The sequence below is a fragment of the Bradysia coprophila genome, unplaced genomic scaffold (genome assembly GCF_014529535.1).
Source record: "Bradysia coprophila strain Holo2 unplaced genomic scaffold, BU_Bcop_v1 contig_232, whole genome shotgun sequence".
Taxonomy (NCBI): Eukaryota; Metazoa; Arthropoda; class Insecta; order Diptera; family Sciaridae; genus Bradysia; species Bradysia coprophila.
In genome coordinates this window covers 12,052,012-12,073,943 of record NW_023503493.1, presented here as the reverse complement: position 1 = coordinate 12,073,943, position 21,932 = coordinate 12,052,012, and positions in this window count along the sequence as shown.

The window sequence follows — 21,932 nt, the reverse complement described above, 5'->3', positions numbered from 1 at the left end:
AAATGTAACACAAATTTCGAATTGACCTAAAATTAAGTAAGTATCATTTTCAACGATTTATATTGATTTTACAAAAATCCAAAATGGCGGCCGACGGCCATTTTGTTAGGAGGTGGAAAGTAGTACGGCTGCTTTACATTCGTTAGTACCTTTCAAACAAAAAAAATTAATGAAATTCGGTCAAAGTTTACTCGAGATATTAACAAAAAACACCACCTTCACTGTACGGCCGAGTAGCCACATATAAGCTCACTCCAAGAGACCTAGCTCACGCTCCGGTGAAACGAATTTCATAAACTTTTTTTCCCTGATTGGTACGGTCAATACCTATCTAATAAAGCAAAATCCATCTAAATACGTTCAAATTTGGCCAACCTACAAGCAAAAACGGCTTGCCGCCCTGCACCTAGTTCACACCAAGGGGTCTAACTCAAGAGTCGGTCATCCAATTTTCATAAACTTTTTTTTTGTCGATCCGTATTGTAAATACCTTTCATTTGACGTATCACTTACAAGTGTAGTGCTTAAATGTCTGGAGATATCGTCGAAAAACAGTTAGGCACTTATTGGGCCCCAGCTCCGGAAGGGTCGACCCAAAATCGCCCATCTTCGAACTTAGCCTCACTATTTTGACTATCTTTCAGGGAAATTTTTTTTTTTGAAATCGGATTTGATTTACTCGACGTGACAGACGGACAGAAGGACAGACGGACTGACAAAATTTTTATTGTGGATTCGTAATCTATGAATATAGGCAAACACTTTGCCCTTACCGTCTGCTTCGAATTCCATCAATTACACACGGCATCGTAATCCTATAAGCCCCTTCGTACTTCGTACGGGGCTAAAAACTCACCTTTCAATGATTTTCACTGAGAGGTGAGTTTGTTTATATCAAATCGCTATTTCCTCCGCTCCATACAAATTTTGACATTATACCGTACATATAGAGTATACTTTCATTGAATAAAACGATTTGTCATATAAACCCGTTCGATGAGACTCTTATGTCTTAATTTCTTCTTCAGGACTTGCGGGCTGCGGTTACTAAACGACAATAACATTATTGCTCATTTACCATTCTCTTTGGTTGGATTGTATACGCTAAGGTATACAACATAAATTATCAACTACTTTAAATGGTAAATGGCAGTTGAGGCATGAATCCATATGAATCCATGAAGAGTTGAATATCCAACAAAGGGGGGTATTGTTTTAAGTTGTAAAATAAACTGAATAAAGTTTAGCAGCTCGTTTATTAAGCTAATTATTTTCAGATTTTATGAGTAGATATGAAGGCGACGAATACATTTTCTGTGGGCAGACAAGCAGACAAGCAAACAAGTAATTTTAATTGTTGTGTGGCACAGGGTGCAGGTGTGATAAGGGATTCGTATATTGACAAATTGTTACAGTACAAGTACTGAACGTTTCCTGATCTAAATCCGAAATATCGTTGTTAGGTCCTATAAGTCACGCAGTCAAATGTAAATGTAAAATCAATTGGCCTTGTACGCCTCTTGCTTTAACAACAAAACAATAACGAAATTGGCGGAAGAATTTAGCGTCTTCATTATGTGTTTAATCGAAAATTCTATCTACAGTTTGCTGATCTACATCCAAAATAAATCAATAGCCAAAAAAAAATACGGAAATATGCGACTCACGACGCTCCGGTCGTTCAAAACAAATTACATCCAACATCTGAAACGACTAAGTCCAGCCATCAAGATAAATCTAGTTTTAATTTATTCCCCCAGATCAACACATTACCAGTCAGTCTGGCTGGTAATAATTTATTAGCGCCAAGTTATGTGTAATTAATTAGCGTAAAACGAACATTATTACCACTTCGATGTCCGTGATGATGAAGTACCATGCTGTTCATGAGATTCACTTACATATTCGCAATTTAGTATAAATACTAAACAAACAAAGAGTCGAACGGAATCGTACAAATACGAGAAAATTTAAATTTAACTTTTTTGTTGTTTTCATTTTTTGCTGTGAATGCTACAAGTCGATCTGGAGAGTTTATATTTATATATACAAAGAGACAAAATGAAACATGTTCTCGCTGTTTTTTGTTTCCTTACTAAATATGCCGTACAATTTTACGATCGTATGTGAAGTGGATTGGCGAACAACTATATTATATGCCGACTTATTGCAATGATAAGTTGAATAAAATAATGACTCACCCACTCATCAGCATTGACTGAATGCGTTTTGCTCTGTTCATGTTCAATTCAATTTTCGATTGAATTATGGATGAAAATCAAGCCCAATCCACTTTGTATGAGTTATAATAAGTAAATGTTTATTTTCTCGCTTGTATTTTTTTTGAAATAATCCAGAAGTTTATTTTTAAAATCGGGAACTTTTAATAACTTCACTGGCATTCGGTATTTATATGGAAATATAATTCGAAAACCGACACGAAAATAAAATTGGAATAATTAGGGAGAGATGCGTTTTCACTCTATTCATATCAAACGTTGAGTGGGTACAATATTATACCAATTCCAATTGCATTAAGCAGAAACTACTCGAATGTTTAAACGTCTAGAGAGAGCAATTAAAGTCGTCCGAAAATAGCATCATCCACTTCTTCATTTATGGATGTAACACACAATATTAAACCCGTGTTAACAAAATGACCAGACCGTTGCATGGATTTCCTAATTTCATTATCTACAACCTCTACAACACATACCTTAGTAGAGATGAAGCGATAATACATGTCGTGTCAGAATTTGATTTTCCGTTTTATCTTAACACGCCTATTAATGATCCCCCGACTTTAATTGAAATTTTATGATCTATTGATCGCTTACCGGCGAACCGAATGTCATGACCTTTTTTCTCTACTGGTCGGTATTGTCCACACCAATAAAGCAAACAAATAATAAATAAATGGTCGGGAGGCATTCAAATTTGCTTGACCTCACTATTTCACATAATGGTGTATACCTCGTACGTAGCAGTTACGAGTTCGAAAACCTATGGGCAGTTTTTCGTCTTGATTGTAAATCACTAATAAAATAGTTTCTAGGACGTCAGGATCCGGAGCTATTCCAATTTTAAGTTAAATGGGAAATGCATTGGTGTGAGATAAAACTATGTGACTTCATTGCATCTCGCTCACACCAATGCATTATTCATTTAACTTCAAATTGGGATAGCTCCTGACGTTCTAGAAACTATTTTATTAGTGATTTAGAATCAAGACGAAAAACTGCTACGTATGAGGTGTCAAATTGGCAAAAAAACGCCAGGCACGATGTACTTGGTTCAGAACGAAGGCTACTAACGAGCCGGTTATCAGATTTCTATTTTTTCACGGATTGGTATTGTGAATGCCTTTCATTTGACGTGTCATTTACAAGCAAATCGTTTAAACGTCTGCAGAATAACCCTAAAAACCCTTAGACCCATAAGGGCTAGACATCCATGCATCTAATTAGGTTCCATTCAGCAACGCCATGTTTTTACTTTGTCAATGGACACTATGTACACAGGATTGCCATGTAATTATTATAGCTACATAATGTTCACAAATAACCAATTTATGAGATAATCTCTCTCCACTGTCCACTGTCATTATAAATATTTCTGAAGGTTTTTAAAACACCGTCACTAGAATTTAATGTTAATCAGTGATCATACAGTACAGAGTTGTTCCTGCTATCATGGACATTACATCGATAGTGTTAATAAATTTTTTGTCGACAATGGCCTGGTGCCAGCAGTATCAACATGATGCAGCACATCTAATCAATCGCCTGAGCGACTACTATCGCTTCGATCATCACATATTTCTTAAACAATTATCATGCGATCTCGACCGATTGTTTATACAGTCGGCATCAAGTGGTGATGGTACTAGGCCGGACAGCGTTACACCTCAAACCGTTCTCACTTTTGACGATCTGTCCAAATGGAAGAATACTGCGTTCCAGGAGATAAGCAGCAAAAATCCATTTCTAGCTATCATTGTTGAGGGTTTGGACTATAAAAATAGCTCGCAATTGTTAGCGCAAGTTAAGGCCGTCCGAGAACTTGATTATAACTTGAAAATTGGTGTGTTTTTCACCCGTAGCATCACATCTTTAGATGTGGTGGAGCAACTGTTTCGTTTGAGTTGGAGTGCTCGCATTGTGAATATTTTTGGCGCATTTCACTTCAATGAAGGGTATGGTGAACCTTCATTCAACGTTTTCATCTATGATCCCTTCGGAAAATTTCACTTGACGAATGTAACATGCAGTGAGTGTCTTCGTGAATACTTTCCCGGCAAAATACCCAACTACCGACAGCATCCTCTTCACTTAATAAGAATTAATGAGATTATCGAGACTCACATTGAAAATAAGTTCATGGACACTGTTCGGAGTTGCTTTAGTGCCTCGATGTTGGAGACAACTATAAGTCACTCGGAATTTATTGCAAATGGACGATTAATCAACGGAGATATTCTCTACCATGAACTAATTATCCGTACAGAAGGATCATTGTATCCATATCGACAGGCAACTTTATCACTGATTGTTCCTCATAGCAAGCCGTACACCGATTTCATCGCATATTTGCAAAACGGAACTGGAACGTGGTCGCTTCTCTTCGTTTATACATTCATTGTGGTTACGGCATCATCACTTCTACTTGCCGTTTCAGGTTACTTGCATCAGAACAAAATTTCTCTTTTACAACCAGTTGCCGACATCATCAATCTCCTAATGAACGATAACACAGCCATCAGCTACCGCAATCTACATCTCACAGACGTTTTCGTCACTGTACCTTTAACCTTCACTGGTCTAATTGTGGTAAACGGCATTCTGTCCATCTTTCAGAGTTACCTAACGTCACCAATTTTCCAACCGCAAATCAATTCTCTTGAAGATCTGTACAACTCCTCAGTTCCGATTATGACTAATGAAATGGAATGGAAGAATACGATGGTTAAATTGTTGGAAGATATATCGCAGTTTGGTGGATGGATTGACAAGGTCCATGGTGCAGACTTTGATCATCTAACAAAAGAAGGCGAGACATTCAACAATTCGATAGCGTTTTTCACGACCGGCGATCAGGGACAGACACTTTTAGACGTACAAAAGCGGTTGTCTTTGAAAGCTTACCATTTACTGGGCGAGACGTTTTTGTGTAGATTTTTGTTATCACATCGTGTCACACCAGATTTTCCATACATCGATTCTGTAAACGACATCATTCACCGATTGAATGATGCTGGATTAATCGATAAGTGGACTAACGAACAAAACGAAATGATGGTGCAAAGAATATTTAATTTAAATGTCGATCATTTAGAGAAAATCACGGAAACCTCCGACACGGAAGAATTTGCTGTACCAACTGTTGTTTGGTGTGGTTGGATTGTGAGTGGAATTGTTTTTATTTGCGAAGTTATTTGGAACAGAGTCTTGTGAAAGCAACGTAGATCTAGAGCAATAAACTAGAAGAATAAAAGGCTAAGAGTGATTCGGTTGAAACACCATACCGAAATCGGATTTTTTTCAGTAGAGTCATTTTTATGTGCCTAGAAAGGTACCTTAATATAATAATCTGAAAACTCCTATTCTAAAAACCAGTTTTATGTTGTACAGCTCTTATGGGAGGCGATCAAAGACCGAAAATGTTCAATTATCTTAGACAGATTTCTCCAACAGGCGACATGTTTTGTGTCCGTCCATGGTGTCGCAACGGAAAGCTGAGTTCTCGTAGGCACGGGTCAAGTTTCACCGTATTGGGTGTATCACTCTATTACATTTAGGATTTGTCATTTTCACCAAGCAATAAGGTCGACCCATAGGAATCCGTACAAGTTCAGGAAAAAGTGGTTTTTAATCTTAGCGGTCAACACCTTTCTAGGGACATAAAAATAACTGCAGTATCCGATTTCAATGTTTTTTTAAGAATCCATCGAGGAAATTTGTTGAAAGCCCATAAAATAGTTGCACATAATTGCAAGCAGAACAATAGAATTTCATGCCACAAGACAGAGTTACAAATAGGCTACAACTATGCCACTATTATAAACCTAACTTGAAACATTATTGATTTTATGAAGGAGTTGTTTTTGAGTCACGGTATTCAGATCTAAATATTTCTCAATCCGTTTGCTTTTGATTGATTTTGAATAAAATTGAAGAAAATCTTTCACTTCAATTCAACAAGTATTTTTTGATGTTACCCGCAGGCGACTCATTTAATTTATTTTTGTCATCATCGTTCTCAATAATGATAATAGTCAATCGTAAAAGATTAAGATTCAACGGGTCCTTAGAGTATGTGATTTATAGGCCGCTGTAAGTGATATAGATACGAAAGTGGCATTATTGACTAGTGCAAAACAGTATGGAGTAAAATCAAAGGCAAGCAAAAATGATTTTCTGAAATCCATGGACCATTACAACTTTTTGTAGATCGGTCCATTTTTGCGCCAAGGCAATCTAACCCGCCTTATTATAAAATTCGATATGAAACCGAAACAAAAGTCAAAACTGAAACAATTATATTGAATATCTCAGGGAGATGCGGGAAATCAGAAACAAAACTACATTTTTTATTTATATCTTTAAAAAAAAATTCTATTTAAAATCGCTTGATAAGATTTTAGTGTAGACAATTGAGTCGTACAACTTTACTATTGCATAGAAAAATAGGTCAGCATCCTCTTAAATTTTTTGTGTAACAGTAACTTATTAACCGTACGAAGAAACACCTTTGGATTTTTGGCTAAAACATGAAGAATCGATTTTTTCAACTGTGAAAATTCTATGTCTCCAGTTTCGTGGCTGATCACAATGTGAATGTGAGATACTCTCAGAGTTCTACAACAACCAAATACAAAGTATACAGTAGAAGGTTCCAAAAATAACCAAATAAAATTGTACCAAGTCATACAAATCGAAACACTCCGATCCGAAACATGTTTCGAAGACTCTGCAGAATTCTGTGAATCTTGGAGACAGTGATACCGTACATCAAATGCAATGGAAGCGAAGGGAAAATGAATTTTGCCTGGTTTATGGTCCTCATAGACAGAGGACCTCGGCATTGCACGATATTTGTTTCTAAATTTGGTCACCCATGTCAAAAATGGTCTAAAGTATCAGTCGATACTGTCCAGAATCTGGAAATAATCTGCAATTCTGGAAAAATTGGTCACTTACATCAAACGCAATGGAGGCGAAACGAAATTTAATTTTGTCTGGTTTATGGCATACATAGACAGAGGACCTGGGCATTGCACGATATTTATTCCAAAACAGGGTCACCCATATCAAAAATAAATCGAAATATTAGTTTGAAATCAGTCGATACCGTGCAATATTGCACGGTAACGACGGTTTATTTACCCATTTTTCACGCTATTTTTGATATGGATGACCCTGTTTTGGAATAAATATCGTGCAATGCCCAGGTCCTCTGTCTATGTATGCCATAAACCAGACAAAATTAAATTTCGTTTCGCCTCCATTGCGTTTGATGTAAGTGACCAATTTTTCCAGAATTGCAGATTATTTCCAGATTCTGGACAGTATCGACTGATATTTTAGACCATTTTTGACATGGGTGACCAAATTTAGAAACAAATATCGTGCAATGCCGAGGTCCTCTGTCTATGAGGACCATAAACCAGGCAAAATTCATTTTCCCTTCGCTTCCATTGCATTTGATGTACGGTATCACTGTCTCCAAGATTCACAGAATTCTGCAGAGTCTTCGAAACATGTTTCGGATCGGAGTGTTTCGATTTGTATGACTTGGTACAATTTTATTTGGTTATTTTTGGAACCTTCTACTGTATACTTTGTATTTGGTTGTTGTAGAACTCTGAGAGTATCTCACATTCACATTGTGATCAGCCACGAAACTGGAGACATAGAATTTTCACAGTTGAAAAAATCGATTCTTCATGTTTTAGCCAAAAATCCAAAGGTGTTTCTTCGTACGGTTAATAAGTTACTGTTACACAAAAAATTTAAGAGGATGCTGACCTATTTTTCTATGCAATAGTAAAGTTATACGACTCAATTGTCTACACTAAAATCTTATCAAGCGATTTTAAATAGATTTTTTTTTAAAGATGTAAATAAAAAATGTAGTTTTGTTTCTGATTTCCCGCATCTCCCAGATGGATTGGATGAACTTTCGTTTACTTCCGTTCTATACTCCCTTTTTCTGGTTGTTGCCACAAATGTTCCGACAAAATTATGATGACCTACATTCACATCCATGTTCCTAATGAACGAAAAAAAAAACGTAGAAATATCATGTTCGAATGATGAGATTTTTCCAATTACGAAAACGAAAACTTTTTTTGTTGGTTTCTATTATTAAATATTTTTCAAAAACCCATTGATAGATTTCAATGTTGTTCTTTTCATGTTTTTTTCTTTATCGAGTTTCCACCGCACAACATATAAACTAAACGAAACTGAATACACAGAAAGCAAAAAAAGTTGAAAATTCAATTTGATATTTTATGGGATTAGTAATATAGTTCAGGATTGGATACGATACGATATTACATCATTAAGTGGATATAATAATCATTAGGTTGATGTGGTGTTAACATATTTTCGAAATGTTTAAAGAGATTGATGCGGTTAGTTTTATAATGTGGTGGCGGTACATTACATTAGCCATAAATATTTGATTATATAAACTGGAAAGATATGAGACCTAAAAGGGGAGCACGGAAAATTTTCTTTTCTAATTGAAGCGCCCGCATATTGATGGTTTCTAGGCTAAATTCGGCGAAGACGGGGCATGACCTTAGGTAATTACTGTGCGAGTTATTATTTGATCAATTTGAAATAAAATTTGATGTCACCTTCAAATTCAAACTTGCACCAGGCGAAAGTTGACCGTTTCACGACATTTTGTCCCATGCAAAAATGATCCATTACATGAATGATATTTTCGGTTTATTTTATGTGAATTCAGGTAAGTTGTGACAGTCAACTTTGGCATGGGCAGGCTGGACTTATCGAAAAGAGCAAGTTGTTGCTCAAAAACACATAAGTGAGTGTGAGTTTACGAGTATTACAAAGGTGTCACCTCATCTGATGGATTTCTTTTGCAATATGCAACTATATTCTTACGTCTATTCAGTACATTCTACTGCTTAAACAGGTCGGGATAATACTCGGGAACGAATTCCTTCAGATTCCCCAAAATTGCTCAAATACTTTCAAAAAATTCGCGGTAGAGGCTTTGACAAACTAGTGTCTATTCATATTAGAGAAGAAAAGTAAACTTAATCGCTAGCTTTCAATCAATGTTCATTGTAAAAGAGTTTTCATATGTGCGGTGTGTTTAATTTTATTTTCTCCACTCAAAAGGCCATGAGAAAATGATGTTTTGTTGACGTTTCGTCTGATGAGAGAAACTGTCTACTTTCTCCTCTCTTGTTTTAACAGGGAAAAAAATACACATTTTCTACCCCGAACTGTCACAGTTGTTTTAATTTAACACAAAATATCAAAATTTAGTGACAAAATAAAAATTATCGCTCTAATTAGCTGAGTCCTATTTCGGTGAATAGACACTCTTTGTGTTTACTTAGTATTTCCACAGTAAGGTAAATCAATAGACGTTTTAAATTCCAAATTGAATAAAAACGTGCCATACAATGAGATCTGGCAAATCTCAATCATAATGTAAATAATGGCATGACAACAAACCAATTTAAAATTACGTCTTTAGCCCCAAGTGATTTCCTTCTTTCTTGTAAGTTTGTTTTAAGCTTTAATGAAATAAAAAATGAAAATCCAACGGAGCCGAGAAGACGCAAAGCTATTTTCAGATTTGTTTAAACATTAAAATGAAATATTTCTGCAAATCTGAGCGTATATTATGAGCTGAGCGAGAATGCTGTTTACCTGTGCTCGTAAAAGGCAACAAAATATGAATGCAAACAGAGTTATCGTATGTTATAGAGCTCGTGTGTGCAATCACGTTATTTCTTTTATTTATTAATTTTTAGTGCTGATAAGGGTGATAAGACAGAACATATGAGCGAAAAGAAATGAATCCGAAACGATTTATCAATTGAGTGAAACTAAAGTGCCACTCGTAAAAACTTCAATTTAGTCTTACAACATCCAATTAATAGATAAAATAGATGTAGGCCGATTACCCCATTCTACACGGTTTCAATTTCGAAAGTTTACCTAATACTCAACCGAAACCGAAACATTCGAGACGTGATTAGACAGTACGTGTATGATGTACGGTAGAAATTGAGTTAGGATGTTTCAATTAGAGGAAATTTGTGTAGCCTTGCACACTGGGGAGAGAAGAAGGAAACAAAAATGTTCTTGCTCTGTTAGAGTTGTGTCTGCTTACAAGAAAAAGAGTAGTCTCAAAATGTAGAGAGAATCTCGACAATTCAGACACAATTTTGAAGAATTGTCAATGTTTTTAGCAGAAACAGGCGAGCATTCTCATTGCTCGCTTTGCAAACAACCAATGGTTTTAAGAATTACAGTTAACGCCAATTAATATTGTCACAACGCTCGGTTCACCTGATTTACCAGCTGATTCACCCATATAAAAACGGGAAATTATATTCGACCAATATTTTTTGATCGACGACCATTGGAATTTTTCCTTTTACAAATATTTTAATTCTCGCTACCGTTATTATCATCAAATTGGTACCAATTAGATGGAAATATTGGTAAATGGAATTATTTTTAACGCTCAACCCAAAACTAATAACGTTCGATTATTACCATCCATATAAAAACACTGCTTGTACGTCTTCAAACCGGTTTACTGGTATAAAAACAACAATGGGCATTTATCAATTGAAATAAATCCTTGACTTTACCAGTTTTTCATAGAGACTAAGTGCCCAGAATTTTATGGTTGTTCCACATATTGGATTTCTAGCATTACCATAATATGTGAAATCCAATACATCGCTACTTGTGTATGGAAATATCCAATACGATATCCATCAGGCAATAAGATACCGTCAAATGAACTAGATAGAATGACACCATAAAGCTTTTAATCATCGCACCATTCACCAATTTTAGTCTCTACAGTGTAGAGTCTACACATAGAAATCGCCCAACTCTTTACACTCACATTATTCTCGTGCTTGTATTACGCTTTGGCGAAATGGTTAAATTGAACATGAACGAAAATCAATAAAAATAACCGGTGCACTTAGCATCATACAAAAGGAATTGTGCGAGCATAGCACACACATTTATATTACCTATATCTCAACCAGAGATTGATGTATGAATGAGCATTTATATGAGCCTCGATATGAGCAAACATCGACGGATTTAAACGCTAAAACGTTTATTATTAGCGAATGTTACGTATATTTGTGCGATTTATTGATTTGATTAAGTAATTTGCAAAGTTTTTGATTGACTTACAGCCAAGAGTGTAGTATGTGACATTAGAATTTAATTTCGATTGGATCGATATGGAAGTAGTTTATGGAGTAAATACGGTAAACAGAGTTGACACATAAAGTTCGATTGCAAGTTATTTAGTTAGTTGTTGGAAATTTGAATTGGTAATTCGGTTGAGTGTTCATTTGCATTGGCTTGCATTGAGGATTGCAATGAATTTGCAATCCATTTTTCTCGTCTGAATACAATTTTAGAAAACACTTGCCAAGGACAACAGTGTTGCTCTGAGAAAACTAAATTCAAAATCATAAAGTGTGCCACTACGCCTTCGGTGTGAAAATGATTTTTTCTGTTATCGACACTAACAGCAGGAATAAACGACAAGCTCTGAGAGATGAGGTCTTGTATATCAAAAAGCATGTTCAAAACAAATGAAGTAAAAGATTTCTGAAATCAATTCTGAAATCAATCGCTGAAAATCTTCGATCAAATGAAATAATAGTTTGAATAGTAAAACTATTAATAGGCTTGCCGTCTGTTAAAGGTTAAGGAAGAAATGTTCGTAAAACGGACACTACTTACTTTCCATAAACATAGTGTGTGTCTGTGCATTGGTATATGTTACATGTCTCTTAAAGACTACTGAGTACGGAAACGCACTAACTAGTCTTGATACTATAACAAGAAACTATTTTTGACAGAGCAGGCGAGAAAATAGGCATTTTCAGCTGAAACTTCGTGAGTTTTTGTTGTCAAAAACGCTGTGTTGAAAAAGTGGGAAATGTAATTTTCTCGGGTGACTTGTGGCCCTCGAAATAAAATTTCCAACTTTTCTCCTAGGTTAACAAATACCTCGTGTTCAACGTTGTGCTTCCCTAAGGAGATAAGTAGGACATAATTTCATGCTGCCAAAATTGGTTTTGCTTTGTTGCGGCTTATGACGGAAAATGGATTTACTTTGACGAATGGGTCTCAGAATGTGTCCCTCGAAGGTCTAAGTCCCCTCGAAGGTCTAAGCCACCCTCATATTTCTTTTCCGTCATTTCTCCCATAGATACGCAATCTACTATTGCAATTCTTCACCTTTTCTTGACCCGGCCCTTTTTGTCCACGGTGTTAATAAAATGAGGAGATAGTCAGCAGATTGTCAAACACTCAAACACTAAAATGTTAATTCTAAAGAATGGAAATTACAAATTGTTGCTATTGTTGTTGCATAGGTGAATAACTCACCTAGCAGCTGCTTTTGCTATCTGTTCACAAAATCTGCATTTAATCAGATATCGCCACACATTAAACAGATAAGTTCAGTGACACGGAATGACAACTTAATACCGCAAAATCTTTCCATTTTACCGGAAAAATTTCGTGCTAAAAGTTTCCAAGTAGATTTTCATTAAACTTTATGTTGGAAATGGAGTTGAACGAAATTAATTTGAAATTTAATGGGATCGTCGGCTATACCTAACATTTGAAAGGATAGTTTACACCGTGTTTACGGTCAAGGTTCTCAGTGTGTTATGTATTAACTAATGATGTTCACTCTGTGCAACACAAGTTTAATCGAAATGTCCATTTCTGCTAAATATTGAGTTGACTGTTAAATTTTTTTCCTTATTTCGTGGTACTAAATGTATGATTTGCACGTATAATACGAAAACGGAAAGCAAATACTTTTCGCAATGGCTATTCCCCGATGCGGGTGGTACAGTCTTACTGTTTAATTTTGTCGTACTCCAAACTACTCATTTCAATATTTGTTACCAAAGCCATTATTTAATACACCAGCTACAATATTCTCCCTTTTATTATTTACAACGAAATACAAATACATATCGTTGATGAATTGGGTGAGTAGGTCGGGTAAATAGGTACAATTTAAAAAAAAAAATCTAATTTCACTTACCTCGTCACTAAATGGATAGGTTAATTTTTCAGCAACCAAATTGTTTTTTTTACGCCAAATGTAATTGCTTGTGACCAAACCTCTTTTTTTAATTAAAACGCACTCACAATTACAAGAACATTATCTGATTGAATGTAATGTTATCACCTCATTGTTTTTTATAACGAGTGACATTTATACTCTATTTTGTTTCTTTATTTTCAATACCGGTGTGTGTATTATACCGAGGAGTTGCAATCGATCCAATTCTAAATATAAGCGTCAAATTTCAGTTGTAAAATTCTCAATCTTGATCAAAATGATCTATTTATTCACCGAAAGCCGGGCAAAGATAAATTCACACTCGTAACAAATTAGCAACTAACGAAAATTATTACTTTTGAACTAAATAAAACGTTGTGAACCGCTTGGATATTGATACTTAACTGAACTGGTGACTTGAGTATTGTACAAAGTATGGTAAAACGTGTTGCTCGCTGGTATAAGCTCTCTCTTTGTTTTCAACTTTATTTCCAGAGAGAAATTCGAGAGTGTGTGTATATTGCTGCATGCATAATATAGACTTTCGTTCGGATATTTTGTATCGTGACTAAGCTCTGAATATGTGTTCTTAGTTAGAAAAACAAAATGAGATTTTAATCTTGGATACGCATAGGTAGCCACGTTCGTTTAAAGTTAAACAAAACTACCAAAGAAGTTCTATCAGTCTATATAACTTCTTTGACTACTGAATCGAGTGCTATAGCTCTTCGTACTTTTTATGCATTCAAATGCCAATAGTCAGTTCATCCATAAACTCTAACCATAGTTTCTCTAGTTTTCACCATCGTTTCTTTTATGCATATTATTGAAAATTATTATTCTTGCACCCTCCAATAGAACCAGCAAGTAGGAAACGTTTTCTTACTCTGAAATTTTAGGTATAACTGAGTAACAATTGGGACTTTAAACGACACTGTGAGCCCACAAATGTGAGAATTGCACTGGTTCGTAATTTTTATTGGTTTTGTTTCTAATTGAAATACTTTTGTTCAAATTTGACGCTATGCTTCTAGCCTTAGGACCCCAGTATAACTGCCCCAGTATAACCTTCTAATATTATACCAACCATGGCAGATTATTGACATGTGAGGATAGAGAATTGCTAAGATGTTTCCCTAACCCTCCATGTGTTAATACGATTTTGTTGCTTAAGCGAAAACGAGAAAGAAGACTCAAACGCACCGTGCTTTAAAAATTTGAAATGAAAGATTTTGTGACAAAACTCTTCACACAAATGGAAGTGACAGACTTCAAGCTTTTTTTCGATACCCTTGTCGTTTCAATTTTTTTTTTAATTTTTTTTCTTTCTTTTACTAGATCTCAAAACTGTTTCTTCGAAACGAGCTAAAATACCCGTTTTTTTCGACTCTTAATACAAACGAGCTAAAATAACCGTTTTTTTCGACTCTTAGTACAAACGAGCTAAAATAACCGTTTTTTTCGACTCTTAATACAAACGAGCTAAAATAACCGTTTTTTCGACTCTTAATACAAACGAGCTAAAATAACCGTTTTTTCGACTCTTAATACAAACGAGCTAAAATAACCGTTTTTTTTCGACTCTTAGTACAAACGAGCTAAAATAACCGTTTTTTTCGACTCTTAATACAAACGAGCTAAAATAACCATTTTTTTTCGACTCTTAATACAAACGAGCTAAAATAACCGTTTTTTTCGACTCTTAATACAAACGAGCTAAAATAACCGTTTTTTCGACTCTTAATACAAACGAGCTAAAATAACCGTTTTTTTCGACTCTTAATACAAACGAGCTAAAATAACCGTTTTTTTCGACTCTTAGTACAAACGAGCTAAAATAACCGTTTTTTTCGACTCTTAATACAAACGAGCTAAAATAACTGTTTTTTTCGACTCTTAATACAAACGAGCTAAAATAACCGTTTTTTCGACTCTTAATACAAACGAGCTAAAATAACCGTTTTTTCGACTCTTAATACAAACGAGCAAAAATAACCGTTTTTTTCGACTCTTAGTACAAACGAGCTAAAATAACCGTTTTTTTCGACTCTTAATACAAACGAGCTAAAATAACCGTTTTTTTCGACTCTTAGTACAAACGAGCTAAAATAACCGTTTTTTTCGACTCTTAATACAAACGAGCTAAAATAACCGTTTTTTTTCGACTCTTAATACAAACGAGCTAAAATAACTGTTTTTCTCGACTCTTAATAGTCGGACAACTATAAACACCAAAATGGTTTTGTGAGCATTCTGTACAGTTAATACTTGGATTGAAATTAAAAATTATTTTTCTTTTCGTAGTTTCTATGATCTATTTCGTAATTTTTTTAATTATAGTTTCTTTTTGTTTGGATAGGGTTTTTGCTGCTGGTGGAGAAAACGGACTAAAACGTTAAAAGCTGTCAAAAGATGCGACAGAAGGATAAGCTTAATATACCGAAATCAAACCAATTTCGAACGTTAATGACTGTATAAGTTCAAAAAATATAAATTTATAGGAAAGATTCAGTTAAGATATAACTGCTACTGACATTTTCAGACAAAAACAGACAATCCACGTGTTTTTTCTAACAACATAGAACTGCGCATAAATTGCTGTCTACTGCAACTATTATATTAGAGAACTTGATTTGCTAACACAATAATGACAAAACCAATAATTTCCAACAATAACGAAAACGATATTGACACGGAAAAATTTTATCATTGTGAATGGGGCGAGATGGGTAAATGTGTTCACAAATCATGGTGTGTTATGTGGTGGCAGAATTCAAAATACTTCTGAAGTACTTTAACAGAAATTAAATTGAAGTAGAAAAATATAATTTGTGCACCGGACAACTTTCTTAAAAGCAGATATTCAGCTTTAAAATATTTATCTACCTAGGTGAAATAATAGCAGTGAAAAAGTGCTATTATTTCGTCTGGGATGAATATACACATGGTTTAAAAGGCCTTTGCCAGTAGACCTCAAAACAGGCATCAGACAGTCTCGAGTTCTTGGATGAAGATATCCGAAGATGGAAAAAGGGTGTTTTTCAACCTGATTTTTTGGCGACTATGAACGATCGCTCCAGGTGAGAGTGGGCTCATTAGAAAGCTGAGTTCGAGTACCCTCGGGGCATGCCTAGTTTGATTAGATTCATTGATAGATGTTGGAAAAAATGTTCAACAAAAATTTTCAAAATCTGTGTGAACTTTTGACACTTTTGAGACAAATATAAAATCGCATCCTCTGATTGGTTGCGCAATTTTTGACTCTCAATAATAATTGTCTTACAACTAGAAATTTTGAGTCAACTGACAAAATTTAGAATTTTTTTCTACAACGTGATTTGGATGGTAGAGGGAGTTACCCGATTTTTTTTTCTGAAAAGCAGGGAATGAATTTCAAAATGTGTTTCGGGTGAGCATGTGCTCCACGTGCTGTTTGTGAGGTTATGGTCACCACAGCACAACTTGTTCTCTAAATTGCGTCGTCAAAAGGCAAGCTAATTTTTCCATCTCATTTCCACTAGCTTCAGAATATTCTAGTCTACAGATTTCAATAAAAGTATGTATGTTCAGAGACACACATTGTAGACAAAAATTCTAAATTAAATAAACAAACAATGATCTGACGATTCTGTCAACACATTTATACACGATATAGTGGATTTACTCGAATATACTCAAATATACTGGATTGCTGGACTATACTGGATTACTGGATCTACTGGAGCATAAGTTCGAGTCTTGATTCATTTGGGCGTTTGTCTATTTCAGTTGTCCTGTGCATAAATCGTTGTTTCTACCTCAACAGGAAAGTGATTTTCTCAGCACACGTTCTTAAACTGAAGACTGGTGCTGATAAAATCGACTGTGCCTGCCTTATATTTTCTATATTATACTGTGGCAATGCGTCACGCTTATATTTCACTTCTCTCCCGATTTCCTCTAGTTTGTCTTTCTTTTTTTTCCAAAAATTCCCATTGATTAAACCGATAGGCGATTTTATTTCACAAGGATTCAATTTTACATATATAAGTTCTCCCAAGTTGGAAGTGCTAATTCAAAGTAAATCCTTGACAACTTGTGAAGACTAAAACTAGAATTTATTCATAAAAATTCGAAATTCACTTATTGTCAACGCTGGTCTATCGAGAGATTCATATTAAATTTATCATTTTCACATGAAACGCTTATATCCTCTGTGTGACTTGTGTAGTACCTCTGTGTAAGAAGTTTGAATTCTGCCACCACATAACACACCATGATTTGTGAACATATTTACCCATCCCGCCTCATTCACAATGATAAAATTTTTCCGTGTCAATATCGTTTTCGTTATTGTTGGAAATTATTGGTTTTGTCATTATTGTGTGATTTGCTAAAGTTCTCTATTACAAAGGCTAACATCATGTAGACATAATTGCCTTCCACACCCATCCAATTCAATCAATAATACGTTAAATAATCTCCAAAACTCACCCTTCTGTACAGCCAACAACTGTACCAACGGTGGTAAAACGTAGTCTCTGCGCCATGTGTCTCGTGGCCAAGCAGTATATGAGGCAATGCGATGTTCGTCATAGTTTTGAAGGTAATGTTTCTCACGTGTTTTGGTCGATTTGAGCTGTACGTAACTGTCTTTGCTTACAGTTTTTTGTCGGTAATTTTCTGTTTTATTTTGTACTCTCCTTGGCGGTGTTGTTATACCGAATGGATGAGCAAAATAGAACATGCAGATTGGTGCGGGACTCTGAAATTTTTTTAAAGTAGAAAATTATTATTGAAAAGATGTTCTTGTTGCAGTGGTTTGTATTAGATGTATTTAGTCAACTGTCTTCATTATCATCGTTTTTAATGGTTCACAACACTTAACATTTGTGTGTTTAATGTGAATAGTCAGAGTCGAGTCAAATCATGAACTGACTGGTCATACCTAACGCTCCCGGTGGAATTTTTGTTTCAAAGTTTAAATTTTCACGAACCTTTCGAAATTTTTTGTATAGATCGCCCAATAGCCAGTACGGCCCTGAATGTGATGACATGAGGTGAACAGAACTTAAGTTTAGTTCAGTTCATTTAAACTAAAATTTAGTATGAACCATTCGTTCTGGTTATTTAACAAAAGCGTGTCCAGCCTGGTAATGTGTTATAGCTTTAACTTCAGTGCTGTAAAGTACCTAGCCTGAAGACGTTTTATTTTCGTTGCCCGCTTCTTCATATTCCGGCTACATACTATCCTAATAAAAATGGAATCATCTCCATCAATAAACCAACGTACCTGCAATATGTTGCGATAGATACCGCTAACAGTGGATGCCGTTGAACTTCTATCGTCGTGTTCCATGTCTTGTCACTTTAATTTAACATTTCGTTCACATTCTTACTTACATAATGCTGCGAACATGGACACTGAGAGGGTTAAAAATGTATTTTATTTCAAAAGTCGTTCACATCTACTGCACCATTTCATGCATATTAGCAAATCAATGTGTATTGTCACACTGGTACACTTCTGCACATCTAGTGCCTAAAAAAGCAATTATCATTCGGTGGCATAAATAACTATTTTGGTTCATTTGTTCATCTACTTTGTTCACTTAAAATTAGAATTCTGCTTTACAGAAGTATGTTAGTCATAGCGCAGCTGGTATTTGTCGGAACATATCGTGTTCGAAATGTTTATTTATGACATTGAGTGCCAAGTTCTCAGGCCTGCTGGATTGTGTCATATCTAGAGCTTAATTATACATAGAACGATTTATGCAACAGAGGCATCTAAACATTATGATGCTGAGTTGCATAAGTAGTATATTATATCACACGGTCTGAAATATTAGCCATTCGACCTCTAGCTGTTTAAAACGTCAGTAGAGATAGGGCAGCAAGAACAGTTTAGACAAAACAATAAACGAAATTAAATAGTAAGATTTTCAGTTCAGGGTACCAATCGTACCAATTATGTAAAAGAATCTGACGTTCTTTGCCCGTCTGCCCATTAACATTTTTACGCACTAGTGTAGGAAACTCCCTTAAGGCACTAGTGCGGAAAAGGCAAAATACTATCTGCAATTATATGTGAATGTTGATTGCTTCATTGCATATTTATATCGTGAATTTCTAACAATCGAATTCTTTCAGTGTATCCAACCACAACGGACTGACACAAAAATGTAAGGCAATTCCAAAAACACAGCCAACAATATGCATTGCAATGTCTATAACATTTCAGCGTTCTCATAATTTTAAAATAACTCTTAAATTGTATTGATCTGTTTAATCAATTTCTACGGTTGTTATCGAAATGTTTGTGTTCATTCAGGGTGTTTCTTCCATAATTTCATGTTCAATACGAAAATTATGCTAGAGTTTTCGGAATAATAAGAATGACAATACACGATGATGAATGGAATAAATTGTCTTGTGCCCTAATTAACGCTCCTCTTTTATTGTTTTGTATTTCGCTGTAAACTCATCGTCATTTTACAATTTACGATATTAATTTACGATAATCCCATTATCATTCCCATATAATTTCCCGAAAACTAATTTCTCTGTTCAAATAATGGCATTATTGTTAAATGATCCATTCAATCGCGATTATTCCGTTCAGAATTGGGGTCAAAGAAGTTGAACAAATGGAAATGGAATTTATTGAATGATGATTATTGATACAATCGGCATTCATTTATAGTGATCAAAATAGCTTCATGTTCCACCAAACACAATTCTTTTACTTTCTTCACACGTATATCCTACATCCTACTTCCCGAACGCCTTAGACGCCTTAGATTACTTTAGATTTTCACTGATTGGCTCACTATTGAATGTTTTTTAAGGGCTCACTATTTTGCCACTAAATCAAAACTAAAAAAATATTGTGTTTAATCGTGCACACATTCCTGAACTGACTGGATTCGTTTGAATTTTCCAATTTTTCAAAACAAAATAAAATACCCAAGCAACGGATAAGTTTTATGTGTATAGAAATGGCGAAAATAAAAAACGGTTGCGTGAGGATAAGAAGTTTGTTTTGGATATTGCAACTTTTCATTGACGATAATATCCAATAGAACCGATGAGAAAAGATGTGTGCGCCGAGCGATATGAATGCGAATATCACACGGTGAAGGCAAATTCTTCCCTGCTTTCTGATACGCATATGTACGCATTGAAGCAGCAGAACTCGTAGTTCAAACTCAGTAGACGTGTGCCGCTGCTAGTATTGAGGCTGTTTAGTATCTAATTTGGTAAAAGTGTTGCAGTGTTTAACAACTAGATCTTTTTTTAAGTTCAGTGGAAGCAGAGTCTCTTTACAGTTAATCTTAGCTAGCCCAACGTAACCGCTTTAAGAATTTCGTCTTTCTAAAATCACGTTGCATGATTTTTATTAGTTCTTACTGGTCCTACACACAGCGATATACGTGTTGAATTGAAATTCTTTTGTTATTCTGTCAAATTTGACGTTTATAACAAAAGAAATTCGATTCTTGATACCGGCGCACGAATCTACATACGATATGATAACTATTGTACGTTGTGTGTATATACTTTGATTGACGATGTAATGCCTTCATTCAGTAAACGAAACGAAAAGTGTACTATAGTCTGCTATATGAACGAATTATCTATCTGTTTTAATGGATGTACAGTACACTGTGTTCGTTATGTTAAGTATATCCGTATCCGAAAGTTTTCAAAGTTTTCATTTATAAATATACATTCATTGCTTTTCGGTATCGGCGTATAGTAAATTGGTCGAACTTGATGCGAAAATGCGTGCCATAGAAGTTCATCACACGATCATTTTTTTCACATACGTGAACGGTAGATACACATAATCAATATGAACTTAGAGGGTTCACACTTTCTTTGCACTTAATGCTGAAAACAGACGAAGCATCGAGAATCCGTTTCAAATTTTTCATTGTTCTGATGTCACTTTTGACGCTTGACGAAATTAAAACAATTAAAAATTTAATCGAAACAGATTCTCACTGCTTCGTCTATTTTCAGCATATATTTAATCATATCAGCACTAGACAAGCTGAGTATACACCTCTCAAGCGAAGCATAATTTTCATACAAACATTCGCTGATTTACTGTGTTGAAGCAAAAAAATGATTGTCTGTCCATTCTTCGCTTCGCTCCAGGGTATTGACTGTTATGAAAAATAATCTTAACTTGCTTTGGGATTTACGTCAAAAATTTGTATGAAAATATGCAATGAACAACACAAGTTATTATTGACATTGTTGATATATTATTTAACCGTATTTTACATTATTTATAAATAAAATAATTCTGCCAAGTTCTTGGAAGGTTATTATTAATATAACCGGTCTGCAGAACTCAAGCTCTAATCATAACAGTATTTATAGGCTATATTAGGCTGTAATTATCATCTCTCTGAGGCTTGGACTTGCTGATCCATTAGAGGATAACGATGTAAATCTAGCAGATGCATAATTTTTGTTATGGATTGTTCCAAGGCAATACGAATTGACAAATTACTGTCAAGTTTCATCTATAGGTTTGTTCCAAATAACTGTAAACCCGAACTTTGACAACACGAACGACGACGATTTCTTCCTCAGAG